General features: G+C 46.6%; 1 protein-coding gene across 2 annotated transcripts in view; it reads right to left on the reverse strand.

Annotated features, from left to right (window-relative positions):
• The window catches only part of EXD3 (exonuclease 3'-5' domain containing 3), a 2,419,489-nt gene that overhangs the window by 259,759 nt on the left and 2,145,341 nt on the right, over positions 1-14,389 (reverse strand). The gene's annotated exons all lie outside the window — the stretch shown is intronic.

Below are 14,389 nucleotides of genomic sequence, written 5' to 3' on the forward strand. Positions count from 1 at the left end.
TTCGAGCTATATATATATATATATATATGAAAAAGGGGCAGTGACATCCCGCGTTCAAGCAGTCGCCCCCTCCCTGCTCACACCGATTCTCCTATCCGTGGCTTCCTCGAGGTAGGTGGTCCTCCTGTCGCCTTTAGTAACCACTGGTTGTGTAATGTACTCCCATACCTTCTGTTCGAGCTCGCGCTATATAAAAATTGCAAAAAAGAGAAAATGAAAAAGGGGCAGAGACATCCCGCGTTCAAGCAGTCGCCCTCCCCCCTCCCTGCTCACACCGATGCTCCTATCCGTGGCTTCCTCGGGGTAGGGGGGTCCCCCTGTCGCCTTTAGTAACCACTGGTTGTGTAATCAACTGACTAAGTGGCAGCAGTGAGTGACACTGAACACACACGGGTCTCGGCGGCTTAGCTGGCTCTGAATGGTCTCTCGTGGGGGCCGGGGACCCCCGTTGGACTTTGCATTCATCCCCCAGTTCCAATTTGTTCCCACTCTTCTTTTGTTTTTACAATGATCCCATCAGGGCTGTTATTTGCCACACACTGGCCGGACCTGGTCAGCTGTGCTGCGAAACATCCAAGTCTCTTACGTTTGATCTGATCTTGTAAAACTGGGAGGTGCGTTAGCAGCTCAGAACTTGAGGTGCGGACAGCATAAGCTACCCTGTTTCAACACAAAACACCCTACTGGTGCTAAGGGGGTGAGTATGACGCTGGTCTCGTGCTCTGTGATTCAACACAGAAACCCAGGCCGAGCCACTTGTAGGGAGATCCAGGCGCTCCCTCCAGAATGTGCTCGAGCAAAGGCTAGCAGGGCTGGGGGACAGCAGATATGTGACCGCATTGGTATTCCGCTCTCCTTACATATCAGCATGCCTCCGAGTACAGTCACTTCCAGTGCCTTGTTCAGTGTGTTCTCTGATACCTCAAGAAAGGTCAGTGTCAAACCTTCTAACCTTATAATATTGGAAATATGGTGCAAGTGCAAAGACTCACAGATTTTTTTTTGTTGCCCTTGCCATTTGTAGTGAGCCATCCGGCCACTTTGTCATGACCCTGACACCCGGATGTATTGCACTCAAACCTCAGGGCCAAAAGTATAAATAAATGGGAGAAAGGCCTCCTGGGGTCTTCGCACACGAAGCAGATAGTGGTGCCTGGGTCCTTTATTGTAGTGGGGTCTGTTGGTGTTTATGGGTAGCTCCACACAACATTTGGCAATAAAGGTTGCCCCCCCCCGTGGTCCCAGACTCTCTTCTGTAGCCCAGATTGGCACGTTTTGCTGCAACATTCTTGGCGTGACCAGCCCGCAACATCTGACAGCCTCCACGCAGTGGCTGGCTTCAGATTCCTGGCCCGCACCGTACTGACTGCGCCCTGACCAGTCCACTCACCCCCGGCCCTCAACTGGTGCTGCACTGCGGCGCATCAAGGGAACTACTCCAGCTGTGGCCGCATTCTGGATTCCCTGGTTTGGAGCCACAAGCCTGCCTGGCACCTCCAGTTTCCTCTCTCCCTCACCTACCCAGGGGGGAAGAGCACACATCCATCAGGGTGGTGACTTCCTGGTCACTAGATCCCATCACTCGTCTCCAGCTGTGGGCCTCGGTGGACCTGAGAGGCAAACTACAGTCAGCAGATTACTGGTGGTGTAGTTGCATCTTTATGCACCTTCGTCAGAAAGTACAAATGGGGTGTCCGAGGGTATTTTTTGACCAAGAATTCGGATTCTTTTGGGCCCAACACTCCACATTCCTTTGCTTCGTTGACAATTGATGATATCTCTTGCATTATTTGGGCAGTAGGGTCTTGTGTAATCCTTCGATACCACTCTTGGTTGTAAACATGACTCCTGCCACTGGCACCTGGTTGAAGACGCAATTCCTAATGTAGGACCACCATTATTTGCCCTTAAAAAGAATCGGAGTATCGGACAACAGATCACCTCTACACGTCCCGTCACAAAAAAGGACAACCAAAGTACCCTGTTTGGCCTTGGGCCATTCAACGGTCATCACAAATGTGGGACTTGTTCAGTCTGTAGCACTACAGTTGAAGGTACCCTTTTTACTGATAGCAAAACATTTTGGCGACACGAGGAATTCACTAATTGCAAATCGAAATATGCAATTTATGCCATTGTGTGTCCTTGCCAAAAAGTGTATGTTGGAAAAAAAACACAGGAAGTGTGCCAAACAAATCATACAACATTGATCAAGAATTAAGAATAAAGTCCTAACTACCCCATTGGTGTCTCACTTTTTACAAATGAACCACTCTCCTACCGTTCTCAAATGGACAATCCTGGCGATCGAAAAATCTTCCTCAAGAGGAGGTGACCCTGATCTGCGGCTATCACAAAAAGAAGCTTTTTAGGTTTCGACTGGCGTCCGCTGCGCAGCAGCGTTCGCGCAGGCAAAATCTTATGTTAGAACAGTATGTGGCTTTGTCCCGCCTCTCTCTTCCATTGGCTAGCTCCATAAATGGAGGCTAGCCATTGGAAGAGAGATCTGTCCGTCATTGTCCGAGGCGATTCGTGGGTGTTCCGTACATTTTTTCCCTCTCCGCCCCTTGGTGAACGTCATTGCGGAGGTGGCCGTTTATTTTTTAAAAACATTTTTGCAGCCTTTTATTTTGTCATTTGCCCCGACCGCCGCCGGAAGAAGTCGTCCTCTGGTGAGTGCTTACTGCTGTCCTGCCCCCCCCGTTCGTGCTTGCTGTCCTGCCTGCTCCCTCCCGCTGTCCGTGTCTCCGTTCCCACCCCCCCTCCATTGCTTTGCATGTGCTTGTTTTTCGTGAGTGCTTGCTGCTGTCCTGCCCCCCCCCCCCTGTTCCCGCCACCTCGGCTACCTTTCCGCGGCTCGGGCGGGGCGTCGGTCGTAGGTGAATCTGAGCAGTCAGGGCGGGCGGCGTTAGCGTTTTAACAGCAGCGTATTGGCTTCGCAGCGGCATCCACCATGGGTGAGTGTCTCCCGCCGCTGATGCGGCAGTAGAGCCATACCTGCTCCCCTCATACTCTGGGCAGGCATTACCCCTGTACCCTAACGGAGTGGGCATTACTTTAAGGGAGACTTGATTTTCAGGTCTATGGCTATCCCTTGCTTAGGGGGAAACAAACTTCAGATGAACTGCCTTTTGTCCTCACTTGCAGTGAGGGGGGGCTCGGGTTCACCTCCCCGTCTGACGGCTCCCTAAGGGCTTGTGCCAGTCGCTACCACCTGAAGGGTTAAACAGTGGCAACAGGGACATCACAATGGATATGGGCCCCTGCGTCGGCTTTTTCCGCCCTCTTGTGGGGGATGATGCAAGGGGGGAGGGGGCGTGCGTACGTCGCAATGATCGCCAGCTCTCTCGGGCTCGGGGCCAGTCTTGTAAATCCCTCAGGGGGCTCGATAGATCAGCAGCCTGAGGCCTTGGAACCGACCACCCCCATCCGTGCGCACGTTAGAGCAGCAGCCGCATTATTTATCACCGCTGCCACGCAGATTGCTGCAGCAGTAACTGCACTGGCAGAACCTACAGGTCCCCTTCCCCCGCTAATGTCAAGATAGTGTCCGCACCCAGACGGGTACGTACACAGGCCCCACTCCTGGTTTCTTGGGCACAGGTTGAGGGCATTCAATGCCTAGGCTGGCGTCGGTACTTAGAAGTACACACCAGACACTAAGGGAGTGTTCTGTAAGGAAAATGGCCTCGTGTAGCGGCATAGATAAGCGACACTTGCGGCCTGAGGCGCTATACAATCACGTTGCTATACCACAAACGGAAGGCATGTGTCAAGATGGAAGCTCTGCCACTTGTAAGGATGATAGGGCTGCTTCAGTACAATATTCTATTATGATTTTAAAGGAAAGGGCAATAAGCTTAATTAGCGGAAATAATTATAGGCACTGCGTGCATGCGATCTGCGCCACACTGCATGTAGGCACGGACCTAAAGAAATATTGCATTGGTTTAATGATCCTGCGGGTGCTTTGCCGAAATGGTGCAGCATTCCAGTCTTTACTGGTTTACGGCTCCGTACTTGCTCCCATCAGCACTGTCGTTCGCCAAGTGGACAGGATGAACAGACACAGGTATATGAAAGGGATCTAAGGACCTATCTGGCCGGTCCACCCTGCCGTTTTACCAGCCACTGGTACACAGGGCTCGTCTGCGGCCGCCGGCATGTCTGTGTGCCGTTGGCGCCCCCCCCCCCCCAGCCGTGGTTCATTTGCACTGCATTGTATTACGTTCGAGTGCGGTGACCTCAGGTGGGCCACAATCTATTTGATGATATGCACATTTTGCACCAACAGTGAGGGGTGTCCTTGTCACCTGTGATTTGTCATGCACTGCTTTGTAGTTCTTGTGCTCATTTGGTGGCGCAGTGGACTTCTCCTGCCACTGCAGGGGTCGGTGCCGACCTCATGGTCACTGGTTCTACCCCGGTGGGTCCTCCCAGCCTTTCTTACATCTTGGGTCGATAGAGGAGTACCATTCAGGTGGGTAACAAGATGCTCTGTGATACGGCGCCTCAAGACATTCGGGTGGATAGACGTGTGCTATCTTAAGTACATATGTTGTTTTGGAACAATTGTTTTTTACATACTTTAGATGAGAGCAGTTTAGTGGCCACATTTCATAAGCAGACACTAAGTTAAATGCAGTATGTGACTACCGTGAGCAAACAATAAGGGAGTTTCCAAACGGTGCTTTACAGGAGGAAAGGTGACATGTAAGCTAGTACTTTAGTAGGGGTATATTTACTGCTTTAAGTGGATGTCCCATACACCGAACACTTCGGCACGTATATAAGGGCGGCAGCTTTGGCAAGTTACGGAACCAACAGCTCTATGCAAGAGGTAGCATACAGTGTGGTGCAAGAGAAATGTGAAGTCTGCATGTTTTATGGAGTACGAAAGTCGGGTATTAGGATTTGCACCTTATTTCGAGGTCCTCAATCAGTAGGAGCCACTGGGAGGACACTTACATAGTCAAAATTTATCAATTTTCAAGTTTGTAGGCCTTCCTCAGACATAAGCGGCTTGGCAAGCTAGTCTTAACATGCTCGTAGGAGATGGTTCACGAATATGCTAAGATGATTACTCGGAGGGTGTGTGGTCGTCTAGTTCTCGTATCTGTCTATCAGGCTTGGCCTTGTTGACGTGGCGACAGTGTTGGTCCCTGTCCCTCTGCAGTAAATGCTCCCGGGCAGAGGAGGGGGGGCAGGATTTTCCATAAGTCAACGAGTGGGCCGGGTTGGAAACAGGTGCTGAGACGGGTACTATGTGGCTCTCTATTTTGTCCTCACGACCGGGGTGACAAAATCTTTACTCGGCAGCAGTGACACCCTTCTCTGCCTCTGATTTAAGTCAACAAGACTCGTCAGAGTTTGTTCACAGTCTTACCATTTAAGACCTGAGGCATTCGAATTATTATACCAACAACGCCATTGTTGTTGCTTATTTGTGTATGCAGCAAACAACCACGATAAGGCCAATAGCCCCGACTAGTTGTAGGTGTAAGGTTACTTGTTGTATTATATACCTGGATGCAGTGACATAGGCGGCAAAATATCAGTTGGGCGGCACACTTTGCTAAGCTCAGTATTGCTGCTTATGTGGTTTAGGCCACGCCCATAATCACATCGGCCACACCACTTTGAGAGACCACCCAGTTTTCCATCTTAATTAAAGACCTAACAAGCACATGTTTCACCTCTCGGGGTGTAGCAGACAAAGATTCTACTACGTGTCTGAAACGGACAAGGGGGCTCCCTCGCCACCTCCCGTCCAGCCCCCTCCTGTGTGTAGGGTGCTGTGTCTGTGGCTTTGTGTGTGGCTGTGTGTGTGGCTGTGTATGTGTGGCTGTGTGTGTGTGTGTGTGGCTGTGTGTGTGTGGCTGTGTGTCTGTGTGTGTGTAGCTGTGTGTGTGTGTGGCTGTGTGTGGGTGTGTGTGGGTGTGGGTCTGTGTGTTTGTGTGTGGCATTTGCAAGAGATTAAGCTATTGGCATTGTAAATGACAATGCCATTTATTTATCTATTTTCAAAACCAACACAAAAATAAAAATGTTGTAATTTACAATGCCAATAGCTCAAACTTTTTTTTTCTTGGTACAAAGAAAGAGTAGCTTAGGAGGAAGATCTAGGGCAAAGAGACAACACTACCTCAAAGGTGCCCTGTGTGTAGCCAGAAAATAAATTACCACTTCTTCTCTGATCTAGAGATGTTTGACTTCTTTTTCTTTCCCCAGTCTTATATAATATATATATTTTTTTAATTTTCAAGCTCCTTACTGTTTATAGGCGCCTTTTTTATTCCTTGAGTTAGTCACCCTCCCTCCCCACCTCTGGAGGTTTTCTTTTGATGTCTAACAACAGTCTTTGAAGATCCCCGACTTCAGAGTAAGCTACTGATGGGCTGGTTGTACTACAGAGGGAACAAGTGGCGCTGCACGGAGTGCGACCAACTGCTCCCGCCGAAGGCGAGTGCAGGCAGAGAGGATGTCGCTCCATGAGGCCATAGGACGTGGATGATACAAACCTGGTGCTGGCCATGCTCACTCTCCGCTTCATCTGTTACGCACTGGCTTGGCTCGCTTAGTCGCTGAGACTCTGACTGATGTGGTTGCTTCTTCCTCTGCTCTCACAGTTGTACCGTTAAGGCATGGCCCCTCTCTTGTGTCTCCCTTCTGCCGTCTTCAACCAGCGGACGTGGCCGCTCCGGGATGCCGGTTTGAAACTTTCGAGTTCGTATATTCCTCCTGTAATGTACCTTTTGCTACCTCGTGTATTTTGTTTGCTCACAATTGTCACTTTTGCCTCATGTAACTTAACGTCTGCTTTTGTAATTTGTTCACTCGTAACCTTCTCACGTATCATTTCTGTTTCTATTGTGAAGCGCTGGATTTAGCAGTGTCACTGTTGTGTTATAGAACTCGTCTGCAAGTAATTGCTGTCTGCTGAGCTCGTCCAGTAGGGTACAATAGGTCTCACATTTGTGAGAGATTAAGCTATTGGCAATGTAAATGACAATGCCATTTATTTATCTATTTTCAAAACCAACACATAAATAAAAAAATAATAATTTACAATGCCAATAGCTCTAACTTTTGCAAATGCGAAACCGTTGCATTGTAAATGCTTGTTTGATTATGAAATTCGATACGGCAATGAGTGGATTGAACGGACTTTCGGAACTGAGCAATCTGTGATATGCATCATTTGAATGTGTTACAGTTTAGAACGGTACTTCCCAGAATACCAAGGGGCCTTCCACCCCACCCCATGCATAGGAACGATTCTTCCCTTTAAATCAGCGCCTTTACGCGCATGCAGGATCTAGATGCACGACGGGAGATGAACATAGGAGCTGAACGTATGGCGCCAACTTAAAATCGGTACGCTTCAGACGTGTTTGTATTCCGTCATGCAGTTTGAACAAGAGACATGTCAAGCATCAAGCTGGTGTGTCCGAGCGTCGATCGGAAGAAATAATAAACACATGCTTTCTCTTCCTCCCCAGTACTGGTTGACAGAGAAGCACCCATTTGGCAGTGCAAAGGAGTTCCGCTGTGCGAAGCAGCGCACGCTCTGACGTAAACAGAAACAGGGGCGGCTCTAGGCTCAGGGCGGCCCTGAGCGTGGTAGGGGGCCCCAGAAGAGGGGGTCCGGGTGGGGCAGAGCCCCCCGGAGCTCAGAAAGGTGTTTTAATAAAACGTTGAAGTGGAGCAGAGCCACGCAAATATGTATCCATCCTCAGAGGATTATTATATTAAGGATATATTGGCGTGGCGGCCCCTGGGGTTTGGAGGCCCTGTGCAGGTACACAGCTTGCAAATGCCTAAGGCCGCCCCTGACAGAAAGACTTAGAGGTAGGACCAGGCAGTCGTAAATACTTCTGAAAACATCACAACTTCGAATGAATTGATAAAAATTTCACAATTTTTTCCATCAGAGCTTCATTCGAACTCAATCAATTCAAGCGCATCGACCACTGTTGAGAGATTTGGGAACATTAAATTGTGCCATTTACAGTGTCGGGTAGGAACACAGGTTTTAAAGTCCATCAGCGATGCACATAGCTTGTTATATCACGGCAGTTGACGATTCCCCATAATCAGTGTTCACAGCAGCGTGCGCGCATGAGCGCCCGCGCACCTCTGTGACCCTCAGCGCGCATTGTCGTGTGTGAAGAGCGCACACAGGACATCCCGCTAAGAACATTCGTGCTGCTGCATTAAACGCGAACGGCGCGAAAAACATTTATCTGTTTTCGGGAAGCAGTGTTATCACGGTGCAAGAGGAGAGCACGGAAAACATGAGGTGATGGCAGAAAAGTGCATTGTACGCAGATTGGCAGCCTTTGTAGGCATCCAGCTGCAAGTTGCCCCTGCACTTGCTGCATTTATTTTCTTAAAGGTGCGCGGCTGCATGCTGTTTGTGGACCTTTGTGAAAATAATCATGTTAATCGCAGCGCATGACTGTGCTGCGATTAACAGGAATACTTTCACAAAGGCCCACAAACAGACCTCAATTGCGCTCCATTAAGAAAAGAAATGCAGCAAGTGAAAAATCAGGGCATGTGTTTTAGAAAGAAATAATAAACACATGCTTTCTCTTCCTCCTCAGTACTGGTTGACAGAGAAGCACCCATTTGGCAGTGCCATTGTGAAAGTATTCCTGTTAATCGTAGCATAGTCATGCGCTACGATTAACATAAATACTTTACAAATGCCCACAGTCAGCCCGCAATTGAGACAATAAATGCATCAAGTCCAAAAGCACAGCGTGTGTTTTACACGTTGTGGTTTTGGACTTTGTGAAGGTAGCATTTGCAGTACTGGCTGGTATCTAGGCTAAGTGGCGAGGCGGGGGAAAGGGGGAACCGGGGACTGACAAAAAAAGACGGTAAAAGAGGCTGAATATGTTGTTCCTGCAACAATGCTTAGACCATGAAACATTCTCCTGTCTATGGAAGCCATGCTTAAGGAATCTGCCTTTTGCGAATACCTAGAGGTTACAAATTCAAACCCAGGTGGGATGACTCAGCCTTTCACCCTTGTGAGGCTGAAAAAAACGAGTACCTTTGAATCAGCCTAGAGAGGATGTTAAGGTCATACTGAAAAAGCAAATACTTATTATTTTCTTTGATTTTTGCTTTTCAACATTTTTTCAGAATCGCCTTTGTAACAAACCTTCATGTCACGTTTCTAAACACCTCAAAGCACAGTGACTACATCAAATAAAATACCTTTACAAAACAATGTAGTTTCGATTTTAGGCCTACTGTTACTGGTACCCCATTTTTTGTTTCCAGGACATAACTCCTAGCAAGCCTACTAGATGACCAAGTCATTGGATGCAAATGAAGTACCATAGCCTGCACGAGGAAAGGAAAATGACCGTAAACTGGTAATCCCTGCAGACAAAAGAATCCCTTTGCTGCATGGGGAAAAAAATTCTGCATCTGGTCTCTTGAGTGTACTCTGCCAGAACAGTCACACCCTTACTGCATCCCAAACACAAGCCGAAGCAGTACCCTCACGGCCTTCCTCGCGCCCCTGCAACCTGCCCACCCTGTCCCTCGGACCCTCAGATAGTGTTCATAGGTACGCATTGACCAGGCCACCAAAATACCCTCCCGAAATTTACTTTTACTTGCAATTCAACTTGTTCACCTTTCAGTAATTTATCAGTCAATTACGAGCAGACATGTTTCAAAGTTGTTTTTATTCTTCAGAGAATTCCTTCCACCTGGGGATGCTTATATGCTGCTTATATTGTATTGCAGCAAGATATAAAATGAAGTGTAAGGATGGGGGATGAAGGTAGTAAACACACATATGCAGACGCGGCCGGCATGATGCGTGGGGGGTTGGTGGGGATGCGGGAGGGGTTTAATTAAATAAAATAAAACTCACCGTCCTGAGCCACCTCAGCTCCTGGCTCCGACTCCTGCAGTCCCGCGTTTTCCGCTCTCTCCGCAGGAAAGCCAACCACAGGCAGCCTCCTTCCCCGCCACCAATCACAACGCTGTAATGGCAGTGTTGTGATTGGTGAGGCACAGCTGAGAGCGCCCCAGCCAGGCCATTAACTCTATGTAGGCTGCATGCACCAGCCTACATAAAGAATAAAAGGGGAGTGTGCATGACTAGGTTGGTCGGCCCTGGTCAGTACCCACAACAGTGGGCTAGCCACTCCCCCCCCCCCCCCCTGCCCACGAGCAGGACCGCCCACCCGCCCGCACACAACCAGGCACTTCTGCTTTCTCACAGTGCGAGAAGTAGAAACATAAATTGGTATTTTATGTTTCTGCCTTCTTGCACTGCCAAAAAGCAGTGGGGCGACGCCACCATGGAGGAGCCGCCACTGGGCATTTGGTTTCAGGAGCGCAACGCCCATTGGGCTCAAAGGACTTCGGGGCCCCCATCTCCGTTGTGTGTGTCAGCCTGGGCTGAGGCAGCTTCCTGGGCATACGCACATCCGCATCCAAGTACTTCACAGGTCTTTCAAAGGCCATTTAGTTAAGGATTATTTGTTGTTCTTTCACCCCTTCTTAGAGTCCCTGCATCTTCACTCTGACGATTGCTGGAAGAATTATCCCCCCACCCCCGAATTTACTCATAGGAATACTCCAGGGATTCTTTGTGAATACCATAAGTTAGAAATTTGTTCCATATGAAGGAATAATAATTCAGTTGCAGATTTTCAACTTTTTCCCTATGTCCTGTGTTAATTGGTCTCTATCACATAATAGGGGCTTTATACAACTGGCTTGCACTTGTCTTTTTTGGGTTTGCATGAAAGGTTTTTTCGGGGAACCTAACACTTTGTTTTATTGTATTTTGCGCCTCATAATTATTCCCACTGACTTATTTTCTGGTGTGCTTCCTATAAATGTTATTCAAAAGACAAAAGGAAGATTGTCATGAATCAAGGCAAGAAAGTGAGGTTGCAAAAGATTACTTTTAAAACGTGGCGCTTTTACAGTGCATGCAAAGGAGTACTTGAGGATTTGTAAAGCACACTGTTCCTCATTATTAATGGTTCTTTAACTATCATAATTATAACACTATCAATTGTGTACATATCAATGTTATTTTTTATTGTGTGCGATAACTATCGCGCATAAAACGAGGCCACTCGTAATGAGGGTCTAAGTCTGCTCACTTCCATATTGTACCAAGGGCATCCACAGCTGCAGTGCAAAGCAACAGGATGTGGGTTACGATATTCTGATAAAAAGGCATTATATAGCCGCCTACTTAGTATACATTCTTTCCAGCACTGTAATGGACCTCACAGCGATCCTGAGAGATCTCAATAAACATGTTTACACACCATTCAGCTCCAATAACCTGCTCACACAAACTCGTAATATCATGTCACTGAACATCTGTAAATCACAGTTACTGATCTGTGTCAGGGCCAGAAGCCAATACAAAACAACCTGCCTCTGCTGTGCAGATTCTCACTTTGCAAAGGGATCCATAGCAAAGGACCAGAAGGTGCAAATACTGCTGATTACTAATTCAAGGCACAGGTGGAAGGAGGATGGGGGTGGTGAGAGGAAGCTCTCAGAGAGGATATGTTGAAAAACAATACCGGATTCTCAAAGTAACTTTCACTAGAATTGTGACTTATTCAATTGTGGGCCATTCACGCTACTTTTGATAGCCTGATAAGATAAAAGATAAAGCGCCTTTGCAGGTTCGCAGAGTGTACTCCTCAAAGATAGATGCAATACAAAGAACATATGAAACGTTTTTATTACATTTAGCCCAATCCCATAATGTTAGAACTTCTAGATATGCTCTTTTATATTTACAGTAACTGTCCACAAATCTTATAGACCGGGCTTAAGGTGGGATGAAAAAACTAGGGGGTCTCTTAAAGGGGTGTGACCGATGTATTTAAGGTCGTGGCTTAAAAACACAAACTTGAAAATCTGTGCTTAGCATAGTGTGCTGCCTGACTGGTATTTTGCTGCTTCCGTCACGGCATCCAGATATATAATACAAGACATTACACCTACAACAAGCCAGGACTATTGGCTTTGTCATTGGTTGTATTTTGCTGCTTCTTTCTCTCTCTGCATCCAGATATGTAACATAATAAGTAGCATGCCAGATGCCATCTGCATCAAGTCCAAAAGCACGACGTTTAAAACAAGTTGTGCTTTTGGACTTGATGCATTTCTTTTCTTAATAGATTGTGGGCCTTTGTGAAAGTATTCAAGTTAATCGCATTTCATACACTATCTTTGACGGGATAGCCCGACATTACTCAGTAGCTTTCCCATCAAATTGTAAATATGTTATGTAAGTGTGTAACTTATGGGGTATATGTGATCTTGTATAGGCTCCCAACATTTCCCCACCCAATGAATCTTGCTCCAGTAAAGAATCTATAGTAAAATCTTATGATGGTACTACCGTTGGAGTCATATGCTTTTCTAAACCTGAAGTGTACTTGCCTGTGTAACCAATTCATGTCATGGCGGTGTATCCAAATTGCAAATCTGCGTTAAGACCCAAACGTTGTATGAATGATCATCAGTATTGGCAGCTTAGTGTTGGTTATTGATAGATTGGTCTGGCCTTACTGATTAGGGGCCAAAACCCTTTTTTTAAGACCCCAACGTGGCACTGTATGTATGGAAATGCACTGTCTTTTCACTTTTCTAATCAAAAGTTTGGAGTGATATTTGGTGCTGCACGCACTAGCAATCTGGCTCCTGGGGCACATAGCCATGGCTACAGCGCACAGACACCCTACACTGCCGCACACAGTGGAAACAAATTAGAGGGAACATTGCCCATAAGTTGCTCATTTATTTACAGAATTGCCATGCTTTTCCATGAATAGAACACACAAGTGTTGGAAGGAACGAAAAAACTACAGGTACAATTACATGTTTATTGTGGAGACAGAGAGTAGTATTGAAATTTAAGGGTTCAGAATCACGGACACCAACTTCGTTATTGTTTTTCTTTTTTATAGTGAAGGCCACTTACAGTCCACGTCCTGATGAGAACCCGCAATTAACCTTGGGTTCAAAACGCGTTGACCCTGTGATGAAGCAGCAATAATAATGGGCGCTACAGGGAATGACTAACCGTATGTATCCCCCTCCTGTGAATTCGACCCTTTACATCAATAGTCTTCAACATAGAAAACAAGCAGGCCCTGTTTTGAACTTTTTTGATTGTCCGCTTGTTTTTGTATACATCACATAAGGACTGGCCCCTCCTAAACTAAATAGTTGGAGGCATTCCACCTTTTTCACTTTGTTTATATGGTGTCCATGTTTGATATAGATGTTCATCATTTATTGTGTGTATTATGTTTTCGAAATTTTTAAAGTTAATGTAAAGTGATACAGTTGTGTTGTATTTCGGATATGATGAAATGTTATGAAATAAATACATACAAGCATTGGAAATGCAATAGGTCTCGCATTAGGAAAGTTTGAGCTATTGGTCTTATAAATGACTTTTTCTTAATTTATGTGTTGTTTTTGAAAATAGCTAAATTAATAGCTTTGTCATTTACAATGTCAATAGTTATACCTTTCGCAAATGTGACACCTATAGCATTTGTAATGCAACATGTTTTGAATTTACGTGACTTAGATGTATCGATATTACAATTAACAATGGATTTTAATTTTTTTAAATAATGAATACTTAATAATTAATTTAATTTGTAATGTCAATAGCTTTAAGTTTTGTAAATAACTTTTGTGAAGATTATGTTCAGTGTTTTTTATTGTGACGAAAATCCAAGAACAAAAGTGAAATATTAACATATTTTTGTGATTTGTAATAAAGCTTGAAAGCTTGAAAACAGCTTGAAACATTGAAAGAACATATTTGAACCAGTGATGCTGTGGTGGTGCTGGGTGATGCTGTGGTTGCGCTGAGTAATGCTGTGGTTGCGCTGAGTGATGCTGTAGTTGCGCTGAGTGATGCTGTGTTTGTGCTGAGTGGTGCTGGGGTGGTGCTGAGTTATGCTGCGGTGGTGCTGAGTGATGCTGCGGTGGAGCTGAGTGTTAATGTGGTGGTGCTGAGTGAATATGTTTTGGTGCGGAGTGATGCTGAGGTGGCGCTGAGTGGTGATGTGGTGATGCTGAGTGGTGCTGTGGTGGTGCTGAGTGGTGCTGTGGTGGTGCTGAGTGATGCTGTGGTGGTGCTGAGTGATGCTGTGGTGGTGCTGAGTGATGCTGTGGTGGTGCTGAGTGATGCTGTGGTGGTGCTGAGTGATGCTGTGGTGGTGCTGAGTGGGAGATGGGGAGAGGGAGAATAAGGAGAGCAGGGAGAGGGTAAAGAGAGGGAGAGAGAGGGAGAGAGAGGGGGAGAGAGGAGAGAGAGACGTAGACGTGGAGAGGAGAGGAGAGGGAAGAGAGG

This window comes from Lissotriton vulgaris, chromosome 5, assembly GCF_964263255.1.
Source record: "Lissotriton vulgaris chromosome 5, aLisVul1.2, whole genome shotgun sequence".
In the NCBI taxonomy this organism is placed as follows: Eukaryota; Metazoa; Chordata; class Amphibia; order Caudata; family Salamandridae; genus Lissotriton; species Lissotriton vulgaris.